Source organism: Podarcis pityusensis (genome assembly GCF_964106645.2).
Source record: "Podarcis pityusensis genome assembly, chromosome: 2".
Taxonomy (NCBI): domain Eukaryota; kingdom Metazoa; phylum Chordata; class Lepidosauria; order Squamata; family Lacertidae; genus Podarcis; species Podarcis pityusensis.
Genome location: NC_138029.1, coordinates 28,972,905 through 28,997,670, shown reverse-complemented (window position 1 = coordinate 28,997,670; position 24,766 = coordinate 28,972,905). Strand labels below are relative to the sequence as shown.

At 47.0% G+C, this 24,766-nt stretch overlaps 2 long non-coding RNA genes across 2 annotated transcripts in view; one reads left to right on the top strand and one right to left on the bottom strand.

Annotated features, from left to right (window-relative positions):
- The first annotated feature begins 674 nt into the window (after nucleotides 1–674).
- LOC308471170 lies at nucleotides 675–4,815 on the top strand. The gene is made up of 2 exons (XR_013982745.1): nucleotides 675–813; nucleotides 3,682–4,815. It is a non-coding gene; the product is annotated as an uncharacterized lncRNA (long non-coding RNA).
- A 16,322-nt stretch (nucleotides 4,816–21,137) lies between these two features.
- LOC308471234 overlaps nucleotides 21,138–24,766 on the bottom strand; it is a 61,230-nt gene continuing 57,601 nt past the window's right edge. Inside the window, exon 3 of the long non-coding RNA XR_013982823.1 lies at nucleotides 21,138–22,429. This is a non-coding gene — a long non-coding RNA (uncharacterized lncRNA). The remainder of the gene's footprint in view (nucleotides 22,430–24,766) is intronic.

The following is a 24,766-nucleotide window of genomic DNA, read 5'->3' as shown; positions in this document are numbered from 1 at the left end:
TGCCTCTCCCCGGTGCCGTCGGGAGGACGCGGGTTTCTCTCTCGGTTCCTTCTTCGGAGCGCCAGGGATCTCCGGCTTCTTGCGCTGCCAGAAAGCGGCCGAGAGCCGAGCGCCGCCGCCGGAATGGGCGAGGGCGCGCCGGCTCTTAGACCTGCCTCTGCATCTCGAAGGCCTGGGCCTGGTTAGCGCGTCCCCGCGGGCAACAAACCCGCGCAAAGCGGAGCCAGGACCCCGTTCTTAGCTGCCAGCAGGATCCAGGATCGCGCCCCCACGATTAAAGAAGTGCTGGGGAGAAGAGACCCCAAATTTAGCCAACAACGAGGAGTCGAAGTCTCCTTTAAAACACACTTTAAAAGCGCGCAGGCGGAGCGGGCTCCACGCTGAATCCGCGCGGCTTCCACGATACGTGTCGGTGCATTTGCGCCGCGCATTATGCAGAGACCTTTCCCTGAAGGCAGGGTGGGATTCCCCCCCCCCCCCGGTGTTTCCAAGTCCCTTTAATTTCAGTGGGAGAGTGAAGTTTGGGAGCAGGAGAGCGCTCTGCGCCGAAGCTGCGATCCTGGCTGTTAGGGGAGTGAGATCCCACAGTTTGCAAACTGCAGACCGAACCAACCAACTCCGCATTGTATTGCATTGACGGCTGGGGTCGCCACCGGGCGCTGCCTCGTGTGTTTATCGGTTTGCCCCAAGCGGGCTGTGTGGACGCACCCCCTGTTCTTTCTTAGATGCTCACGACGAAAGCGAATTCAGCATCTGGCAAAGAATGACGCCGACGGAGATCAGAGGCAACTTGATGCAATCTTACCTAATCAGGTATTTTACAATGGATGTAGGGAAACAGCGCTGGGGCCTTGTCTCTCTCCTCCCCCCACCCCCCATATCTCAAGCATATATTGATACCTACTGGGCAACAGCTAAGTCGCATTGCTTACATAAAGGCGGTGCTACCTGCCTAGAAGGCTAATATTTTAACGCCAGCTCCTTCGGAGCTTCCAGGAGCTTGCACGGCGAGTTTCTTCTGTTCAAAGAAATCTCTTCTCTGTAGAGCAAGGGGAGGGGGAGAGACCCCCCCCCAATGCACCCTGCCTAACGCATCACAGACTCGTAGATTACACACTACCTTTCAAAATATTTTTTGAACACCAAAAAAAGCGCCTGAATCTCTCACTATCTCATCCCACCTTTTAACGATTCCCTCGCTAAGGATCTGTAGAGAGCCTGGCATGTGCGCATAGATGGAAGGTTTGGATTTTTTTTCCCCCAGTTTGAATTTATAGTTGCTTTAAATCAAAATATGTGACGCACAGATTCGGTGGGATCTGTGGGAGCGCGCAGGGAGAGAGGAGGGCGGGGACGCCTGGATTTCCGCGGGGGCGGTGTTTCCTAGTGCCTTTTGTGCTGAGCCCGAAGGTGCTGCGTGGGTCCCGTCTCTCTCCGGACTCCTGGATCTCTGGATTTTGCCTCCCTTTGTAGCTGCGATGAGGCCCAAAGGCAGGAGGAGCGCACCTTTCCCTTGTTCCAATCTGCTGGGTGGGCTCCCTGTTCTGCGGGAGACCTGAACGTGAGCCAAGGCACCCTAGACAGGGGAGCTCCATCCACGCAGACCCTTCTCCCTCCTTTGCCATGCTCCCAAACTCCCGTCTTCTGGATTCTGCGCCCATCTACCTTCTGGCGTCAGCTCCTTCCACCAGGCTCTGCGTCTCCTACTCCAGCGCGCATCTCCACCTCTACAAAGTTCCCCTTTTCTCCCGGGCCTCAGCATCTCAACCTTCCCCCCGCAGCGATAGCTGGTCGCTGCTGTGTCTCCCTCATCCTTTGCCTCAGTGCAGATTTGGCTTCCTGGGGCGACTTGGGGGCGCGGCACGAAGGCCTGAGAGCTCGGCCAGGACGTGTCCATTCTGGTGCGCCCGAGCACGAAAAGGCAGGAGCAGCGGAAGGGGCCAACCTCAGTTCTCGATCTTCAGCATCTTTGGCTTTGGCTTCGCCCCCGACCCCACAAAAGCCGGCTGGAGGGGCCAGATCCTGAGCTGAGAAGGCCCACTCCAAACACACAAAGGAAAGGGGGAGAACCACCCTCATTCTCCTCCTGCAGGAGTCCCCTCAAGCCCCCCCCCCCACTCCGGCATGGCCCTCGTGATAGCTCTACTACGGAAGTGTGAGTTTAAAAAAATTGTTCTTGACAGCGTCAGGCTGCCTTGTGCCCAAGTCTCTGAAACCTTGCTCCTTGTCTCCTTCCTTGCTTTGTTGAGGGAAAGATGCAAGGGAGAAACAATCTCTTGTCTCAGTAAAATCAGAGCTGTCCATTCTTTCCATAGGAAAGCCTCCGTTGCCTTTACCTCCTCTCCCTCCCCCAAATTCAGGAAGCCAAGATGATATGCCTAGTCTACAGGATAGATATACATAAACTAATAATGCACAATGTTTAAGAGGTTCCACTGGCTTTGGGGAGAGCTTTGTTCGGTAATCTTTGAAGATGCAATTTACAAATGTACCCTGAATGAGCACAAGGATTCTCATCTTGATATCTCAATCTCCCAGGCATATATTACATTACAATGTCGTTTGCATTTCTCCTTGGAAAATGGGTGTGGGGGTGACCAGGTGTTCCAACTTCAAAGAGGGAATCGGATCATCCGTGTAAGTACACAAACACACCCACCCACACACCCCACGTTGCACTGGATCTCCATTGTGCTCTGTCTCTTTTCTAGCCTCTTCTGTTCCTCCCAACTAAATGGTGATAGTCTATTGGGTTGTGTATTCCTGCTGTTTGAACATAAAACGCAGAACTGTGATCTGAATATGTGTACCAAATTGCCTTATGGAACAGATAGCACATGATGATCGACGAAGTTATGCATGGGGGTGCTTGCCTAATTGCCTCCTATTTAATTGAATCATTTGTGGGCATCCATATAGGAGCAGACTTCAAAGCATACAAAGTTGTCTTGTAGCCAAAACCCGTGGAAACAGTGGGATGTATGTAGTGGTATTGCTCATTGGTGGTAAGGCTTCTGGTAGCAGAACAGGGACAGAAGCCATGGGCGTAGCCCCACAAATCAAGTAAATCAATAAAAATACTTAACTAACTGAGGTTCTGCACCACCTACATAAAGCCTGCACCCCTGGCATAAATCCTGGCTGTGCCCATGTCAGAAGCATGGTTTGTTTGTTTTTTTGCCATGGCAGCCCCCATGACCCCCTAAATTTGCTCAAGAGAGGCCCCACCCTCTGCAGTAGATTTAGGGTTATGTAATCCACAAGGGTGGCGCTGTGGTCTAAACCACTGAGCCTAGGGCTTGCCGATCAGAAGGTCGGCGGTTTGAATCCCTGCAACGGGGTGAATTCCCTTTGCTCCATCCCTGCTCCTGCCAACCTAGCAGTTCGAAAGCACGAAGTGCAAGTAGATAAATAGGTACCGCTCTGGCGGGAAGATAAACGGCGTTTCTGTGTGCTGCTCTGGTTCGCCAGAAGTGGCTTAGTCATGCTGGCCACATGACCCGGAAGCTGTCTGCGGACAAACGCCGGCTCCCTCGGCCTATAGAGCTAGATGAGCACTGCAACCCCAGAGTTATCCGCCACTGGACCTAATGGTCAGGGGTCCCTTTACCTTTACCTTTACTAATCTGCAAGGGGGAGAGGCAATAACCGCCAACATTTTCTTCCCCCCCTGTGCTGCAGGTGGGAGCTTTACTGTCACACTGAGCAACACTTCTGAATGCAGCCCCACGATGCTTCTACAGGGCAGCTCTGGAGAAAGCATTTTAAGCATGGCAGCTATACAAGACCGGCTTCATAGCATATTGAGAGGTGCATTGGGTTCAAATCCTGGCTCATTTATTGACTCGCTTAGTCAATAAATGTGCTGACCCACATTGCAGGGTCCTCGTGAGGATGAACACGCCCTTGACACATTAAGGAGCAGATCTACACCACAGTCAGAAAAAAAATGCATATCGAACTGGATCTTGAGTACAGGCTAGTGAAGTCAATGGGACTGGCTTCTAAATAAATTTGTGTCGAGGGCAGAATTGTAAAAGAAAGAAAGAAAGAAATGTGGGAAGGAAATGATGCCCTCAGCAAGCCACAGCGCGATCACAGCAAACAAGGGGAACAGACAAATATTATACACTTACCCTGCAATTTTAAATCTTAAGCACATTGCACTTAAATAGCATTTATATGTTTATAATATAAACCTCACAGCAAAAGGCTTTTTGGCAGGATGCAGACAATTGTTTTTGAGAGAGCTGAAAGTGGTTTGAGGAAGGATTTCCCATACTGTACATCCACACGTGTGTGTGAACAGACTGTCTCCCCACCCCCACCCAAGCAGTCACCTCTGGTCAAGCAGGTTTGGCAGGTTTTTGGCCCAGGATAAAAACCTGACAAACCTTTTCCTTACAGGCAAAAGTGGGATAGCTGCGCACCTCACAAGCAACAACGATCCCTCCTGCAACACTTTGGAAAATGCTTGTCTCCAGTCTTAGTATGTAGTGCATTATGAAGTTCAACTTTATATACCGGGTATATGCTGGCACTAGCAAAAAAATACCCCCAATGGATTTCTATGGGACTGCCCCAAAGGATGTATTTTTAATGACTGCAGTTTTAGGCTTCTGTTCTGAGTCTCTGAAACCAGTGAGCAAAACGGTGAGCATATCCTGAATGTCCCTCATCCCCCCCCCCCGTCCATCTTTATTGCACAAGCCTAAAAGGCAACCCTTGAATCTAGATGGTTTCTTCCAGCAGATTGATACCTACCTTCCATGTATTCTTTTCAGTGCCTGCTGAAGACATTATTATTTAGACAGACCTACCCATATGTTTAGAAAGTTGGTACGAGCTTTAATTTGTTTTGGCCTATTCTGTTGCTGTTTCAACTTTTCTGTGTTTTAGATTATGGTTGCAATTTTTTAAAAAAGTGATAATCTTATTGTTTTATCTTTTTGTAAACAGCTTTGCAGTTTTTTTTTCTATAATCAAGCAAGCAGTATATAAATTTTATTAAGTAAATAAATAAATAGCTCAATAACTGATTTCTTTGTTTTGTTTTGTTGGGCGGGTGGGCCGTCTGGAATAAAAGTAATCCAAAACACACTAGCAAGAATTTGAACTGGAGCGAGATGTACAACTCTGGGCAAGGCAGAAATTACATTTTTGTTTTTCATGCAAAAAAAGTTCCCTTTCCTTTGCAAGGTTAACATGGGAATTGTATTCTCACGTGGTTAATGTTGGAAATGGCTCCCAGGCCTGATCCTAAGCCATGTTGACTCCTGAGCTGGAAAATTTATGCACCTGTGACCACCAGGCACTTGCAGCCCTCTGAGGTCTTCAGCAAGGTCCACGAAGTGTTCACCGCCCACCGCATTTCTGCTGCCTCCCTGCAGAGTTTGTGCTTACCTAAGCCATCCTTCCTATGACACTTGGACTCCTGCCAGGCTGCCAAACAGCTGCTTGGTGACCTCGGAGGGGTACCATTCTGATGGGCAGGATGCAGCCTGGGGAGCAACCTTCCTGCATTCTGCCATCCCCCATGCAGTTTGAGCAGGCCAAGAATTGCATAATTGTGATGGGAGGAGCGTCGCTCAGGGAGGGGAGAGTTAACAGCCTTGGCACTGTGGGTTCCTTTTGGAGGAAGGGTGGAACATAAATTAAGCAAATAAATAAATAAATATAGATAGATAGATAGATAGATAGATAGATAGATGATGTCTCTTCTCAATAAGTGTGTGTGTGTGTGTGTGTGTGTGTGTGTGTGTGTGTGAATGGCCTCATCCACCATTGGCACATCACTGGCTCCAGCCACATCTCTTTCAGTTGCACCCACTGGCAGGCAGCCTCCGGGTATCCATGCACTGTTGCAGGTGTTTCATGCTCCTTGTGGCTGCGTGGGGGGAGGGTGTGAGTGCAGAAAAGGTTGTCCACACCTGTCTCACTCTTCTTAATAAGTGTGATGGTCCTACTGGCTCATTTTCATTTTAAGGTTCAGGTACTGAACCCTTTTGCGATGCTGATGCTGATAAGTGTCAAAGCTGAACAGCCTCCGTTTTCGTGGTCCATGCTCTGTGGAAATGGAGCATCTGCCTGGTTTGGGGTCTTGTTTCAGCAGATGAGCATCTGCAAGTGAATGGACCTGAAGACACTTGTAGGTCCCTCTTCTCTGAGAATACATGCCTCTTTTTCTGCTGACCAGGTGGCCTCCTGCAAATGGCAAAGATGCATTTAATTTGTCCTGCGTTTCTTCTTTCTGCTTTGTTGGGGAAAGTCTTGGAAGCGCTCACCTGTCCCTAGCCTTGCTTTTTTGGACGCCTTCAGGAACTGTTGCAGCTCACACACAGCAGCAGCTTTCCAGCCTACACAAATAATTTATTGAGTTTACCGGACAAATGCAAACAATTAAATCAAAATGACTTGGGAGGGAGGACAACTTAAAGCCACAGGGCCCTTTGCTTTACCCATTGGATGACATGTTTCTGGCACAGTGCTAACAGGGGAGATTCCTTGAGAGAAAGGCAATTCGGAACATGGGACTGCCCTGCTAGAAAAACCTCTAGACATTTCAGCAAAGGAATTATTGCCAGGCCACACAGTGCAGGGGTTCCTTGGTACCCCCTCATGCTATAGAAGTTTGTGAATAGTTGGGAATTCACCCTTCACTCCCCTCACCACTGACAAGTGATAATTTTTGTCCAGCCATAGCCCTCTCCCATACACAAACAATTTAGAACCTCAATAGAGAAAGTCCCAATGGCTGGCTGGTCACTTCTGTGGTTGTGAAAACATAACAGGAAACTAAATGAAATCTCAAGATCTGCTCGCTGAAGTGTTCTGCCTCATGTGACCCAATGGCAGGACCGGCCTTATGTGCAAGGGTGGCTCAAGAAAGTTTGTTGTCTGAGGCAAGGGACAAGATGCAATCCTCAACCTCATCCCAAGTACGGACAACCAACTGGACTAGTAGCTGAATCTTTCAAAACTGGCAACGGGATAGTGTCCTCTACCATGCGTGAGCAGACAAGCTATGGGGCTTCAAGTGGTGCACATAGTTCTGTCCTCCCAACAGAACTGTTACTCCTCCAAGGGGCTCAGAGGAATAACTAGGGAGATACCACTGCTCTCCCTGGTGTCTGAAGCCATTTTCTCACTCTGCCTAATGGTAGGGCCGGGCCAGCCTATGTCTGGTTTTGGAGTGGGGGTTTCCTTGACCATTACTTGCATTTGTATGAAGCCACAGTTACTCATGGGATTCATCCCCACAGACTTTATTGGGACTTCATGGGGAATGAGCTTTCTGTAAAGGAAATGGGACTCAGTTCTTTGGGGGCACAATCATTCTTGGCATGTTTTTGTCAGGAACCCGTCCTACACTCAAGTAGGACCCTGGTAGAGACACATGCCCGACTGGCATGTTCTCTTCCTCCTGGTCGTTCGTTCGGGAGCTTCAAAAGCTTTCTTCAGCCCGAACATCACAGCGACCGATGCCAACAGACATCGGCACACTTAGGGATCCGCAGAGTCTTCACAGCTTGTGTAACAGACCTCAACAACTCAGCATTTTGGCTAATCTACTTTATTTACATATAAACACACATGGAGCACAGGAATTCTAACAGTTTTCTGGTTCATTCTGTGGAGCCTGAGCAAGAGAAACTCACCCGTGAATCGAGCCCTATGAAGGAGCAGCCTTTCCAGAAGCAGCGGTGGACCACTGGTTTGTGGAAATGCACGCAACACGGTCACACTCAAAGTCTGATCACACACAATCCGAAACACAAGAGTGCAGGTATGATTTCTACACACATGGTCCAACATGGAAGGCCATCCCTGTTGGTTAACATTACTCACACTGTAGAAGCTTTCCATCTAAATATTACATAAAACAGCTGACGGATGTAGACAACTGATGGACAGATAAGCAGGGGAAGAGGAATGAAAGAACTGGATCAGCATTATTTCAACTTTGCTTTAGTAGTGAGCCTTCCTTGGGAAGTTAAAAAGGGTTTGGTTGTCTCTAAGAACATGTCTATCCAGCAGCTGCCTGTATAGCCTGTATAGCCACTAGCTAGGTGCTGCAGTGTAACACCAGGTGTGGGACATCTACCTGGAAAAGCCTCTCTCTCACCAAACCCAGGATGACAGCAGGAGGTTGGACATGCAGACTGCACATCCAGCTCTGGTCCCAGATTTATCCTTTCTTGGTATATGGACAGGTGAGAGGCCAGCATGGAACCAATGAGAACAAGAGGTCAGTTGCTGTTGTGATTGCCACTCAGAGAAGGGGTGTGATTTAGATTTCCTGCCCAAACAGCTTGAGTCAGATCTTCAGTGGTACCGGTGGACAGACTTATTTGTTTGCTTATTTACATCCGTTATGTACTGCCCATCAGCTTTGTGTACAAAAATGAGATGAAATTCTTAAGTCAGGTTAATCAGTGTTTTAACACTGATTAACGTTCAGAGTGTTTTAAAAATAACATGTTTAAAAGCTGGGGGTTGTTGTTTTTTAAAAAATGGTTTCATTTGGGCATCAGGAAGATTGGTGACAAGCAAACTTCTTTCAAGAAGGAGTTCCTTAAATTACAGAATCACTAACTCATAGAGCTGGAAGGGACCACAATGGTCATCTAGTCCAACCCCATGCAATGCAGGAATCTTTTTGCCCAACATGAGGCTCAAACACATGACCTGGAAGACCCTAAGTCTATAACAGAGTCTATAACATGTAACAGATGGTCCCTGCCAACTCTACAATTGTATGATTATTTGAAAACTGAAACAATCACATATTCCTCCACTGTCTAGCCCTGCCTTCAATTTAATTCCCTTCCTTTCCTTTCCTCTGTTGTTTCCTATGGGTTGAATTCCAAATTGTAAGCTCTGTGGGGCAGGTACCCATCCGTATACTCTGATGTATTAGTAGAAATGATGATGATGATGATGATAGTGACACTTGGAGAAGAGTCTCCAGAGATGACATCAATGCAAATAAGATTTATTTTTATTTTTGTATGGTGTACAGAACCAGTATATGCACTGGTGCTACCAATGCACTACTTGGGAAAGGCAGTCTATTTACAAACATGTTTGTTTGCTTTATGTAGGCAAGAAAAAAATTAAAAATCCTTCCTTCCTTGCCGCTACCCACTTTGGTAAGGTTGCCAGTTTTTTTTTGGGGTGGAGGGGGTAGATTGGTGGTGTTTTTTTTAACTGGACCTAATCTCATGCCTTTAATAACTTTTTGGCATGCAGGTATTAAGCATGCAAAATTTGCCTCATCTCTTTATCCCTATGCCAGGAAAAGCCTGAGCTGTTTAATTTGGGCTTACACATGAGCAGAGCCAATTTTGTGTGTGTGAAAAAAGTTGCTTTAAACAAAAAGATTAGCAGATGTGGCTGGCTGATAGTTGCCCTGGCCATTACAGGGCACAAGCTTGTGATCTTACCTTGTCTGAAGGTTCCTTGTCACTCAAGACTGTTCCATCACAACAGTTGTCTCAGGTTAAAAAGTGGAAGCAACAGGGGAGAGTGCAGTTTTGTGGTGCCAGACGAAACAACCATCTATAGTATTACCTTTGGGAAGATTTGTTTGCAGGTACGGTGGAAGTCATCCCTGAGTGGACTGGATAAAATGACCCAGTGCACGAAAGACACAAAATCGCTTCAGATGGTGCTTTTAAGAAAGACCGACTTTATCCATTTGAAATTAAAAAAAAAAAAAAGTTTAAGGGTATCACTGAAGTTTTTCATCAGGCACAGTCAGCGATAATTCTTAAAATTTATATGGTGCTTCAGAGTATTTCAAACACTTCATTATCTCGGGAACTCTTCCAAACAACTGTGCAAAGCAGGTCAGAATTAAAGTCTCCATGTTGCAGCTTCACTAGAGGAGTTTGCTGAACACCACCTAAAAACAACACATTTTTTTATTGGGTCACACCTAATCAGTTAATAGGTGTGGTGAGATTTTATGAAAGGAATTCTAAGCTCCCATGTGAAAATTCACCACTACATGACACCAGTCCTTAGATGACCAGAGAATTGTGTGTGTGTGTTTTAAAGTAGTGTGAAGTTCAGAAGAGAGTCCTCTGTTCCTCACTGGAAGGTCAGTATGAATCACTGGATAAAATGTGACATCTTCATTGCAAGATTTCTTTTAGCCATTCATTTATTGGAGAGATGGGGAAATTGTGGTCCTTCGTATCTTGTTGGATTATAACTCCCATCATCCTTAACTATTGCCCACGGTGCCTGGGACTGATGGGAATTGGAGCCTGTCAACAGTTGAGGGCTAAAGTTTCCCCATTCCTGTTCTGCTCAATAGATCAGACTTCCCTACCCTAGTGGCAAATGTTGCTGGACTCCAATTGCCACTACAGTGGTACCTCGGGTTACATAGACTTCAGGTTACATACGCTTCAGGTTATAGACTCCACTAACCCAGAAATATTACCTCAGGTTAAGAACTTTGCTTCAGGATGAGAACAGAAATCGTGCAGTGGCGGCGCAGTGGCAGCGGGAGGCCCCATTAGCTAAAGTGGTGCTTCAGGTTAAGAACGGTTTCAGGTTAAGAACGGACCTCTGGAACAAATTAAGTACTTAACCTGAGGTAAAACTGTATCCCAGACCTCTGGGCCTGCTGGCGGCGGGGGGGGGGGGTGTTCTTGAGAGAAGCTGAGTTCCAACAACAACTGGAGGCCCCCATATTTATTGACTGGCCTAAACTATGAATGTGATCCACATTTTTGGTCCCATGGATTTGAATGAGAAAGTTAAGAATGTATTGGATATGATTAATTCAATCTGCATTTTGTGCTCTGTATTGCATTTTGTGATTTGTTGTACACAGGGTTGGGCCTGCCCATGTGGCAAGGTGAGATGATCGCATCAGGCGACAGGATCCACAGGAGCAGTAGATCTTTATTCTCCTGGATGAGACAGTATTCCCACCTGTAAAATGGGAATACTTTTTAAAAGAGGATGTGACACAGAGAGAGATGGGGGGGGGTTAGTAATGAAAGCATCAAATGAAAGCATCAAACAGGACGTCAGACATGTTTGTTCTGGGTCCTGGTATATATATTTAAATATATATTGCCCAACAAATGAAAAAGCACATTTAAATTAGTTGTAGGACAATCCAAAGAACTGAATTAACACATGTCCTAGATGGAGCTAGGAATGGAAACTGCATCTGCCACTGTGGTTAAAGATCGCTGCTTCTAAAATGGGATCTTCTCTCGCCTGCTAGAAATATCACCGGGCTGCCTCATGCCATTATTCTAAGTGCCACTTCTGAATTCTAATCTTACATAAAAACCCAATATGAAATGCGCAGTGTCATTATTTAACACTTTAAAATCAGTAGTTATGCAATCACCTTAAAAAACTAAGAGCTGATGATCATCTTCTGAGCCCCTCTGTGAAATCAGCAGCCTAGTTAAGAGTGTTCCCATTTCACAGAAGTGAGGGGGACAAGTCTTGTCATCACTCCTGGGCCTCAGGTAGGGGCACTAAGATGCAGTGGTAGCTCAGACTATTACTTGTTCATCCCTGCGAGAAGTGAGGTTACAGGGAACCAGGCAGAGGGCTTTCTCGGTAGTGGCACCTGCCCTGTGGAACGCCCTCCCATCAGATGTCAAGGAAATAAACAACTATCCAACTTTTAGAAGACACCTGAAGGCAGCCCTGTTTAGGGAAGTTTTTAATGTTTGATGTTTTATTGTGTTTTTAATATTCTGTTGGAAGCTGCCCAGATTGGCTGGGGAAACCCAGCCAGATGGGTGGGGTAGAAATAATAATTTATTATTATATTATTTTTATAAAGTGTGTATCAGCTGCAGGTCACTACCAGTGTAAGGTGTGCAAAGCGAGGCGAAGGGCTTTTACACACTATAATTGCACTAGCCGGCTGCTTGTACCAATATAATCTATGGAGGGTTGATTCACAGAATAATATAATCACAGAATTGTACAGTTGGAAGTGACCCCAAGGGTCATCTAGTCCAACCCACTGCAATGCAGGAATCTCAGTTGAAGCATCCATGACAGATGGCCATCCAACCTCCGCTTAAAAACCTCCAAGGAAGGAGAGTCCTCCCGGAGGAGACCGTTGCACAGCTGAACAGCTCTTTCTGTCAGAAAGTTCTTCCTGTAGTCAGAATCTTCTTTCTTGCAACTTGAATCCATTGGTTCGAGTCCTACCCTCCAGAGCAGGAGGCAACAAGATTGCTCCATGTTCCATGTGACAGCCCTTTAGATATTTGAAGGTGGCTTTCCTATCTCCTCTCAGTTTCCTCTTTCCCAGGCTAAACAGATCCTTCAACCATTCCTCATAAGGCTTGGCTTCTAGACCATGGGTATGCAACTAAGGCCCAGGGGCCGGATGCGGCCCAATCGCCTTCTAAATCCGGCCTGCGGATGGGCTGGGAATCAGTGCGTTTTCACATGAGTAGAATGTGTCCTTTTATTTAAAATGCATCTCTGGGTTATTTGTGGGGCCTGCCTGGTGTTTTTACAAGGGTAGAATGTGTGCTTTTATTTAAAATGCATCTCTGGGTTATTTGTGGGGCATAGGAATTTGTTCATTTTCTTTTCTTTTCAAAATATAGTCCGGCCCACCACATGGTCTGAGGGACGGTGGACCGGCCCGTTGCTGAAAAAATTTGCTGACCCCTGTTCTAGACCCTTGATCATCCTAGTTGCCTTCCTCTGCACATGTTCCAGCTTGCCCCCACCCCCATATTGTAAATGGAGGTGTGAGGAGAGACTGAGGCTGAGACAGCGCAGCTTACCTAAGACGGCCTATGAATTCTTGGCAAAAGTGAGATTTGAACAAAGGACTTAGAATCACAGAACTGTAGAGCTGGAAGGGGCCATGAGTCCAAAGCCCAGCAATGCAGGAATCCTTTGCCCTGAGACGAAGAGTCTCATGCTATACCCAGTGACGACATCTTGAGATGTAACATAGGCTGCATACACATTCTATATTTAAATTGCAATTAAAGCACATGGCTCTCCCCCCAAAAAAGAATCCTGGGAACTTTAGTTAAGGGTGCTGGGAACTGTAGCGCTGGTGAAGGGTAAATACAGTTCCCAGGATTCTTTTGGGGAAGCCACATGCTTTAAAGGTACGCTATCTCTTCCGTCACTATGCTACCCCAGCTTTCCACTGAAGCCTCCCTTGATGTTTTTTTTTAAAATGTGCGCACTCAACACGGTTAAAGAGGCAAGCTTGCACAGCTTTCAACAATATCCGCTAAACCCTTTAAAAATAAAATAAAAGCAAAGAAGTCTCAAAATGGTGGAACGCTTGTGGCATGGGAGAGACAGAGAGGAGGGAAAACCTTGATGCTGTTCATTATTTTTTTTTAAAGGCTAGATGACAGCTCTGAGTGAGAAACGGCTCACCCTATTAAAGAAGCGAAACGCAAAATGGTTGGGGCAGGCCCAGAGGGGGAAATGTTGTGGTATCATCCATCGCTTATGAAAGCTCCTCTGTAGCTCCTCTGCCTTGCATGCAAAAGGTCCCAGGTTCACACGGCTGCATTGCCAGGTGGGGCTGGGAACAGTTCCCTGTTTGGAACCCTGGAGAGCTGTTGTCAGTGAGTGGACACAGATGGACCAATGGATCTGACCTAGTAGGAAGCAGATTCCTAGGTTTCTGGATGATGTCACAAGCACAATGTCAGGGAGACCTTTGGTCCTCCATTCCTCCCTACAGGCTGTCAGAATAGCAAGTGATGTGCTAGTCATATGTATGTGAGAGAGGAGATTCTTCTAGGGATCAAAATCTTTTGAGCCCTGAGAAGACGAGACATCACTGCAGTTGAATTGCTACCTCAGGGTTACACACCAGCCAGATCTCTTGCTAGGTTTACTACCCGGTACTAGCACAGGATGGCGCTGTGGGTAAAACCTCAGCGCCTAGGACTTGCCGATCGCATGGTCGGCGGTTCGAATCCCCGCAGCGGGGTGAGCTCCCGTCGTTCGGTCCCAGCTCCTGCCCACCTAGCAGTTCGAAAGCACCCTTAAGTGCAAGTAGATAAATAGGTACCACTTTCTAGCGGGAAGGTAAATGGCGTTTCCGTGTGCTGCTCTGGTGCCGATTCGCCAGAGCAGCTTCGTCACGCTGGCCACGTGACCCGGAAGTGTCTGCGGACAGCGCTGGCTCCTGGCCTATAGAGTGAGATGAGCGCACAACCCTAGAGTCTGTCAAGACTGGCCCGTACGGGCAGGGGTACCTTTACCTTTACCTTTACTAGCACAGGAACACTTCCGTGTTTCTGGCAGAGAAACTCTCCAATAGAAGGCGATAGCATGCCTTCTGTTAGAGAGGGTATATGATGTTCAGTTGGGTCTGGAAAGAGAGAGGCTTGGGGTCCGTATCTCCATGGGCCCCTGCCGTGGGCCTGAATATGCAAGCTGGAGCCGACCCAAATAATAAAAAGCAGTCTGAACAGAGTCTTTTACCTAAAGGAGAAACAGGTGGTGAGAAATGAGGGTGGGGCGACATGTTAGAAGAGTAGGATTGTGTATAGCACCCCGGTGGCATGCAGTGTGTTTTTGGGTGCACTGCCTTCTTCTGCAGTAGCCTCTGCACTGGTCATGGGGAGAGGCAGTCAAGTCTTGCCCTCCCCACATCAGTGTCGCTCCCCTCCCCAAAGCTTTGCTTTCCTACACAAGAGTGAATGGCACCCTTTCATGTAGGAGGATGTTAGGGTATGTGGGATGGAGGCTAAACTTTTCCCTTCCCCGTGTGACTTACTGAGAAGCAGGTCTGCTTCTGTCTTGTTTCTTGGTCACACCACGGTGCGACAGATTGTTTGGGGAGGGCCACAGAATGTTTGGAGCAGCAGCTGTGTACATGCCATGCATTTAAAGTGCATTTTCAAGCACCCCCCTCCCCCAAAAGAATTCTGGGAACTGTAGGATTCTGTAGGATTCTTGGGGTGGGTCCTTTACAAAGTGTACACAGTCATAATTTAGGATTCCTATATTTCAAAAAGTGAAATTCTGGAAACAAAAGTTGTTGATCGCCCCAATGCTACTGAGGTTTTTGGGACGCGGGTGGCGCTGTGGTCTAAACCACAGAGCCTAGGGCTTGCCGATCAGAAGGTCGGTGGTTTGAATCCCAGCGACGGGGTGAGCTCCAGTTGCTCAGTTCCTGCTCCTGCCAACCTAGCAGTTCGAAAGCATGTCAAACTGCAAGTAGATAAATAGGTACCGCTCTGGCAGGAAGGTAAACGGCGTTTCCGTGCGCTGCTGTGGTTCGCCAGAAGCAGCTTAGTCATGCTGGCTACATGACCTGGAAGCTGTACGCCGGCTCCCTCGGCCAGTAAAGCGAGATGAGCACCGCAACCCCAGAGTCATCCGCGACTGGACCTAATGGTCAGGGGTCCCTTTACCTTTACCTGTTGAGGTTTTTGAGCTATTTTTTTGGGACACTCACCAAAAAACAACAACACTTATGACATGGGTTGTCATATACCTGGGTTTCCCCAGACATTTTTACCGATTTTTGGAAATTCTGCCCAGACATTTTTTCTGACAGACGAATCCCGTATATGATCGGGAAATCCGGACATATGGCAGCTCCATTTAATTTCATATACTGTATAGATATGAGTGTATATACCCGCACAAACTACCATGGTTCCTATAGGTTACTCACACTCTTGATGGCGATGAAGGAGGAGGAAGAGATAAGAGCAAGCAGGAGTACAGTGGTACCTCGGGTTACAGACGCTTCAGGTTACAGACGCTTCAGGTTACAGACTCCGCTAACCCAGAAATAGTACCTCGGGTTAAGAACTTTGCTTCAGGATGAGGACAGAAATCGTGCGGCGGCAGTGGGAGGCCTCATTAGCTAAAGTGGTACCTCAGGTTAAGAACAGTTTCAGGTTAAGAACGGACCTCCAGAGCGAATCAAGTTCTTAACCTGAGGTACCACTGTATACATTTTCTCCTTTTATCCTCCATCTGCATCTCCCACCCATGGTTCTGATATAATAAGAGCTATGCATGGAAACAAGGAGAGAGCATGGCTCATTGGTAGATCATCTACCATTGGTAGATCACCACATCCAATCCCTGGCATCTCCAGTTTAAAAAAGACCAGATAGGAAGGGATAGGAAATCCCCTGTACCCAAGACCACAGAAGTGATGATAACAGGCTAGATGGAGAAACAGGTCTTAACCTGGTGTGTCAGCTTTCTATGTTGGTTCTCACGTGGTGGATCACAAACTGTAGGCCTAAATCATACACACACACCAGGAGTGTGGACATTGTATCTCTGCCCATCCTTGCTTGTGTGAATTTAAGAAATTTATAAGCCGCTTCATTATGTCTCACAAGTGGAGAGCAGCAATTAAAAATGAAAGGCAACCTAACACCACAAGCCAGGGGTCCTCTTTCCGATTTCGGTGGGGAGAGAGGAAGTTCCTCAGCCAAGTTTAAAGTCTTCCTCTTCCGCAATTAGATGCAAATCCCCATCTGTATTGTTGTGTTCGCCATGCCCCCGCCCCCCCCCCCCAAGTGGCTGGATGTCTCTTCCAATGCACATCCAGGGCTGGAGGCATCAAATGTCCTGCATGACTAGTTCCTGGCTAGGGCTAGATCAGGGTGTGCGTATTTTACCCCAATGTTTGTTGTGGTTACATTTTTATATATAGCAGTGCTATATCAACACATGTCAAACAATTACCTTAAAAAAAAAGCAGCAACGTGATTTATGCCTTTGGCATTCATACCTATCCCCATTTTTAATTGTGCGTAAGAATAGTCGGTGTGTAGAATGAGTAAGCTAGCCAGAAGCAGAGGTGGTCCAGAGGAACAAGCAGCTGTGGTCTGAAACACTGGCTGTGCATTTGGAGGTGGCGGGGAACGGACAGCTACTCTGGGACCTCCGCTCCTTACCTGAAGGGTGTCCCATAAAGAAAACAATGGGCAACAAGTTAAACCCCCCAAATTAGCCTTACTTAGGTTGCTTCTAAAGTGATGTCAGGCGGCAGTGGATCCAAACCCCACGACCAGTTGCCAGGAATGGATAAGACCGGGAAAAGTTCTTACCAACTGCTTTTTATTCAATATTCACAGAGAGAGGCTTGGAAATGCTGCCTCTTGCAATAATGGCATTGCCCAGAGTAAATCTCCCCTCTCCTTCTCTCCCACTTCCTTATTTGTCATCCCTTCTACGGGTGGCACTGAGGGCCGTTTGCTTCTGAGCCCTTTGCTCTCCTACTTTTAAGGCTCGCCAGGTTCTGGGAGATGGTGAGTCTAGATAATAGTTTCTAGCGATAACATGTCAGCCAGCTGCTCCAGCTCTGCCTCCTCCTCCTCTCCCATTATTTCCCAACTTTTCAACTCATCTTCCTCTGAGCTGTTGTAATTCTGAACTGTCTACTTCTTCTCTTCCTGCCAACCTAGCAGTTCGAAAGCACGTCAAGTGCAAGTAGATAAATAGGTACCGCTCCGGCGGGAAGGTAAACGGCATTTCCGTGTGCTGCTCTGGTTCACCAGAAGCGGCTTAGTCATGCTGGCCACAAGACCCGGAAGCTGTACGCTGGCTCCCTCGGCCAGTAAAGCGAGATGAGCGCCGCAACCCCAGAGTTGGTCATGACTGGACCTAATGGTCAGGGGTCCCTTTACCTTTACCTTTACATCTTTTCTGGAAGGGTATGGCTGGGCAGGCGGTCTCCACCATTCCTCCTCTGCCCAGTCCCTGACAAGTGAATACCAGAACTTTAGATTTGCCCAATGAATGGGGATGATGGGGCTGTTGCCCTGATATTGGGCTGCCTTCGGAGACAGTTTGGAACCTTCAGCTGCTGCAGAATTTGGCGGCCATGTTGCTCACCGGGGCAAGATGGTTTGGGCATATAACACCAACCCTGGCCTGACTGCACTGGCTGCCAATCAGTTTCTGGTATCAATTCAAAGTGCTGGTTTTTACCTATAAAGCCTTAAATGGCTCAGGACCATACAGTGGTGCTTCGGGTTACAAACACCTCAGGTTACAAACACTTCAGGTTACAGACTCCGCTAACCTGGAAGTAGTACCTCAGGTTAAGAAGTTTACCTCAGGATGAGAACAGAAATCGCATGGCAGCGGGAGACCCCATTAGCTAAAGTGGTGCCTCATGTTAAGAATGGTTTCAGGTTAAGAACGGACCTCCGGAACAAATTAGGTTCGTAACCAGAGGTACCACTGTACTACCTCAAGGACCACTTCTCCCCATATGAACGGACCCAGACCCTGAGATCATCACCTGAGACCCTTCTTCCACGAGAGGTGGCAACATGAAAGAGGGCCTGTTCTGCAGTGGCTCCCCCTTTATGGAGTTTTCTACCCTGGGAGGCTTGCCTGCATCTTCACTTCATATCTTTAGGTGCCGGGCAAAAACATTCCTCTTAGAATCATAGAATCACAGAATCATAGAGTTGGAAGAGACCACAAGGGCCATCGAGTCCAACCCCCTGCCAAGCAGGAAACACCATCGGAGCACTCCTGACATATGGTTGTCAAGCCTCTGCTTAAAGACCTCCAAAGAAGGAGACTCCACCACACTCCTTGGCAGCAAATTCCACTGTCGAACAGCTCTTACTGTCAGGAAGTTCTTCCTAATGTTTAGGTGGAATCTTCTTTCTTGTAGTTTGGATCCATTGCTCCGTGTCCACTTCTCTGGAGCAGCAGAAAACAACCTTTCTCCCTCCTCTATGTGACATCCTTTTATATATTTGAACATGGCTATCATATCACCCCTTAACCTCCTCTTCTCCAGGCTAAACATGCCCAGCTCCCTTAGCCGTTCCTCATAAGGCATCGTTTCCAGGCCTTTGACCATTTTGGTTGCCCTCCTCTGGACACGTTCCAGTTTGTCAGTGTCCTTCTTGAACTGTGGTGCCCAGAACTGGACACAGTACTCCAGGTGAGGTCTGACCAGAGCAGAATACAGTGGCACTATTACTTCCCTTGATCTAGATACTATACTCCTATTGATGCAGCCCAGAATTGCATTGGCTTTTTTAGCTGCCGCGTCACACTGTTGGCTCATGTCAAGTTTGTGGTCAACCAAGACTCCTAGATCCTTTTCACATGTACTGCTCTCAAGCCAGGTGTCACCCATCTTGTATTTGTGCCTCTCATTTTTTTTGCCCAAGTGCAATACTTTACATTTCTCCCTGTTAAAATTCATCTTGTTTGTTTTGGCCCAGTTCTCTAATCTGTCAAGGTCGTTTTGAAGTGTGATCCTGTCCTCTGGGGTGTTAGCCACCCCTCCCAGTTTGGTGTCATCTGCAAATTTGATCAGGATGCCCTTGAGTCCATCATCCAAGTCGTTGATAAAGATGTTGAATAAGACCGGGCCCAAGACAGAACCCTGTGGCACCCCACTAGTCACTCTTCTCCAGGGTGAAGAGGAACCATTGATGAGCACCCTTTGGGTTCGGTCAGTCAGCCAGTTACAAATCCACTGAGTGGTAGCATAGTCAAGACCGCATTTTACTAGCTTCTTTACAAGAATATCATGGAGCACCTTGTCAAATGCCTTGCTGAAATCAAGGTAGGCTACATCCACTGCGTTCCCTTCATCTACCAGGCTTGTAATTCTGTCAAAAAACGAGATCAGGTTATTCTGACATGACTTATTTTTCAGAAATCCATGCTGACTATTGGTGATCACAGCATTCCTTTCTAGGTGCTCACAGACTGTTTGCTTAATGATCTGCTCCAGAATCTTCCCTGGTATTGATGTCAGACTGACTGGGCGGTAATTATTTGGGTCCTCTCTTTCCCCCTTTTTGAAAATAGGGACAACATTTGCCCTCCTCCAGTCTGCCGGGACTTCGCCTGTTCTCCAGGAATTCTCAAAGATGACTGCCAGTGGTTCTGAGATCACATCTGCCAGTTCTTTTAATACTCTTGGATGCAGTTCATCTGGCCCTGGAGACTTGAATACATCTAAACTAGCCAAGTATTCTTGTACTATCTCCTTAGTTATTCTGGGCTGTGTTTCCTTTGCTGAATCATTTGCTCCAAATTCTTCAGGTCGGGCATTGTTTTCTTTATCGGAGAAGACTGAGGCAAAGAAGGCATTGAGGAGTTCAGCCCTTTCTGTGTCCCCTGTTTGCATTTCACCATCTTCTCCTCTGAGTGACCCCACTGTTCCTTTGTTCTTCCTTTTGCTACGAACATACCCATAAAAGCCTTTTTTGTTGCTTTTAACCTCTCTAGCAAGCCTGAGTTCATTCTGTGCTTTAGCTTTTCTGACTTTGTGTCTACACATGCTGGCTATTTGTTTGAATTCCTCTTTGGTGGTTTCCCCCCTTTTCCATTTTTTGTACACATCCTTTTTTAATCTTAACTCAGTTTCTTCCAGGCCTTTGGCTAATTAAGCAGTCTATGGCCTATTAAACACACACACACACACACACACACTCTGTCTTACTGTTTGTTCGTTGTGTATTTTTGTATTTTTATACAGTGGTACCTCGGGTTACATACGCTTCAGGTTACATACGCTTCAGGTTACAGACTCCGCTAACCCAGAAATAGTACCTCAGGTTAAGAACTTTGCTTCAGGATGAGAACAGAAATTGTGTAGCGGGGGCGGGAGGCCCCATTAGCTAAAGTGGTGCTTCAGGTTAAGAACAGTTTCAGCTTAAGAACGGACCTCCGGAACGAATTAAGTACGTAACCAGAGGTACCACTGTACTGTAAACCACCCTGTGATCCTCAGATGAAGGGTGGTATGCAAATTTAATAAATAAAGTAAATCCACTTTTTAAAAAATGCACTTTTGCAGATAGGAAAATGAGAGGGAAATGCACTGAAAAGTGAGGAGCGACCAAATGATTAACAGGAAGATGTATAACCACTGAACAGACAAATCAGATGAATGCTCATCTCTGCATGCAGGTCAGAATAAACACTCAATAAAGACCGAGGATAGTCTAACCTCTGCAACTTTGTGTGAACAAATCAGGAAGAATGTGAAATAGACAAGTTTTCATATATTCTGTCAGGCTTCAGGAGAACATCACATAATGAATTTTGAATTGGTTTGAAGCAGAGTTTGTTTTATTCTGTTTTGCTTTTCCAATCTGGCTGTTACTTTTCTTCTCTTTTAAAGACCAACCTCAGCGCTGGGCAATGGGCAGTTTTCATCTGGAATACATTTTGATGGCTTAACATACTCACGTAAGTAACAATTTAGGGTTTTGTTTTGCCTTTCCAATAGACAGCTGCCTCAAAGCCCTATCACACAAGGACCTACCGTTCTAAGCAAATTTGCCGAAAAATAAACCCGTTTCTAAAGGGCAGGACGTTTCTGTCTTTTTTCTCTTGTGGCAGACATGGCTGCACTTCTGGAATGTTTTCACAAGGTCCCCATTTTGGAAAATAAGACAAAATTAATTGTTGTTTTTTTAAAAGCGGCAAATAGCAACATAAGCATCAGAGTCTGGAGATTAGTTTCGGTCTTGGGGAAGGAGTTTTAAGTCCTGTGTTGTTGTTTTTTAACTCCCCTCTCCCCCAAGCTGCAATCAGAAGTTGGTTAAAAATTAAACAAGCCAAGCAGCCAACCTTGCTGAGGCTGGTATTCTGTGCAGAGAAGAGATAACAGGGCCCTGTAGTTACCATTTCAGCAGCTCAGAGAAGGGCCTCTTTGTTTTGATGTTAAACATTACAGGACTTACCCCCCTTCTGGGTGAATCTCTGCAGAGAGACAAAGTCTCTGGCTTCCCTTCATGTTGACATTTCCGTGCACAGAGGGCAGAAGGCTGTCATGTCACTCCTTCCAGGGAAAAGTAAGGGAGGATTCTTCTTTCCCTCCCTAAAAGGGTTAATCACCTCCCCCCATTCCTTAAAAAAAACAACCAGGATCCAAGCTCTTTTGGAAACCCTGAGGAGCAGTGGTACTAATGCTAGAAAGCATTTAAACAAATCAAGGTTTTATTAAAAAAAAAAAGCAAAATTGTTCCAGAGTTGCAGGGCAGTTGCATTCCCAGATTGTGGGAAATGTAGCGTACCCCTCGCCATGAAACTGCCTCAAGTTTCATGCTTCATGAAATCCACAAAACTGAAAGGGGATCACTGATCATCGCTGGGTCAGCAACACTAAGAAGCAAGTCTTCCAAATGCTGTAGAACTGCAGGTGTAGGTCATGCATGGTTCTTCAAGTAGGAGACTGGCTTTACTGGGAAGCAGCATTATATCATCAGGGTGCTGCAAGCTTCTGTCTGATCCCGCCAGTTAGGTGTCAGGAGAGAGAGAGAGAGAGAGAGAGAGAGAGAGAGAGAGAGAACCCAATAGGTTATCCCCAGCCTCAGCGCTATCAGCAAAATATAGGAAGTAGGAGACACTGTGCCCCACTTTACAGAGCATGGTCCTCTGTTAGAAGGCATCCTCTGTTTCAGGGGTTGGAAGCCTGTTGCGGGGGAGGAAGGAAAAGGAGATTGCTAGTCGCTTTGAGACTCCTTAAAGGTAAAGGGTAAAGGGACCCCTGACCATTAGGTCCAGTTGTGGCCGACTCTGGGGTTGCGGCGCTCCTCTCGCTTTATTGGCCGAGGGAGCCGGCGTACAACTTCCGGGTGATGTGGCTAGCATGACTAAGCCGCTTCTGGCGAACCAGAGCAGCACATGGAAACTCTGTTTACCTTCCCCCCAGAGCGGTCCCTATTTATCTACTTGCACTTTGATGTGCTTTCGAACTGCTAGGTTGGCAGGAGCAGGGACCGAGCAATGGGAGCTCATCCTGTCGTGGGGATTCGAACCACCGACCTTCTGATTGGCAAGTCCTAGGCTCTGTGGTTTAACCCACAGTGCCTCCTTGGGGTAGTGATAAAGCAGGATATCAAATCCAAACTCCTCCTCCTCCTCTTCTTCTTCGTCTTCTTGACATTTGTTGGACTATGATTCCCATCACCTCTGCTCATTGAGCAGGCTGGCTGGGGCTGATGGGAGCTGAAGTCCAACAAACATCCGGTGGGCCACAGGTTCCCCATCCCTGCCCCATTTGGCTCAATTCTGGTTTAAAGTGAATGGACCCTAAGAAGGGAGAGCAGCAAGGACCTTAAAAAGTGGCCTATCAATAGATAGCACACAGACTGTGAAAGCACACAGGTTTCCCCGCTGTGGTGATGTAATAATAAAAGATCAGGCTTACTAGCTGCTTTGCTTCTCAATATTCTCTGGTTGGCCTCTGTTATTTTCTCCTACCAACAGGGAACCCATGTAAGGACTCTATATGGGCACTTGGATACCCCATAAGGGGAAAAGGGCAGGCTTTGTTTACAACAGTGAGACTTATTGTGTCTCTCTTTAAACTCTAATAGCGATCATTTCTAAATTTGCATCTATCCGCACAAATTGACCACTGCAGATTTTATGCAAAAAAAAGTATGCCATCCTTTTTCGTGGTCCATTTGATTCTTTTCGGTGATGCGTTGTGTGGCCAATGTAATAGGAAGCTCAGGACATGGCAAGCCTAGTTCAGATTCCCTGGGTGTGTACACGTATGAGAGACAAGAGAGGCTGAGGGAGACGTAGAGACGAAGACGGGATCGTTTTCCGCAGGAAGCAGTAAAGAGTGATCCCATAATTCAAGGGCACTACCATTTGATGGTCAGCACCCAGAAAATGTGGCCAAAGGAATGATTTCCATTTGCTTCATTGGACAAGCTGTATCTGAAGGGCGTCTTGTACAACGTCGCATGTAATGCATTGCGCTGAATGTAATCTATCTAATGTAATATGTTGAATGTATTGGACATAATGTACCAGGCACGAAGCTGAACACGGTCGGTTCGTGATGGAATGGGCACAACTGTACATTGTGGGGGCATAACACACTCCTTGTGTTTTGTTATGGGTATTAGACCTGTCATGTTTGGAGCCTGATTTAATAAATGCGTAAGTGGGAGATGCAGCCTCCGTGTGAGGCAGCGGTTGTCCGGGAGCAGAAACTGGTACAAATTTATCTGGCTTTGATGCTAGGCTGGCCCCGCTGGCTACCTCCACATGTTTGGTATTTCAGGATAACTGGAGGCAATTAGCCTTATTTACCAACATGCAGCAGGGAAAGGAGGCCGGCCTGCTTTGACACCATGGGCCGGCTTCTCCTGGAATGAGTGGAATGCAGGGCAGAAGAGAGAGAGGGAGAGAGAGAGAGAGAGAGAGAGTTCACACTGCTGTCCCAGGCTGAGTGGCTAATACAAACTTCAGCCAACAAAGGTAAAGGTAAAGGGACCCTTGACCATTAGGTCCAGTTGTGACTGACTCTGGGGTTGCGGCACTCATCTCGCTTTATTGGCCGAGGGAGCCGGCGTACAGCTTCCAGGTCATGTGGCCAGCATGACTAAGCCGCTTCTGGTGAGCCAGGGGTGTGCATCAGCTGATCCATGGGGAATTCTGTTAAGTTGTGGGTGAACATATCAGACGACACAGCGATTCTTCAAGAGCTCTTGTTTATTCACAGGCCAGAACAGAACTGAACTGAAGGGTTCAGCCACCCTGCTTATCATAGCTGTCAAGTGTCCCTTATTTGAAGGGACAGTCCCTTATTCTAGGGCCACGTCCCGCTGCTGTCCCTTATTGATAGATGTCCCTTAAATGTCCCTTAAATGATGTCCCTTAAATTTCAAAGGAAGCAGCTCCTCTCCCTCCCTCCCTGCCGGCCAGGGAGGAGGGAGGCTCCAACTGTGTTGCTTGACTGTGTTGCTCACCCAATAAGAAGTCTAAGAATGACTGGGGGGTGGAGCTTGCA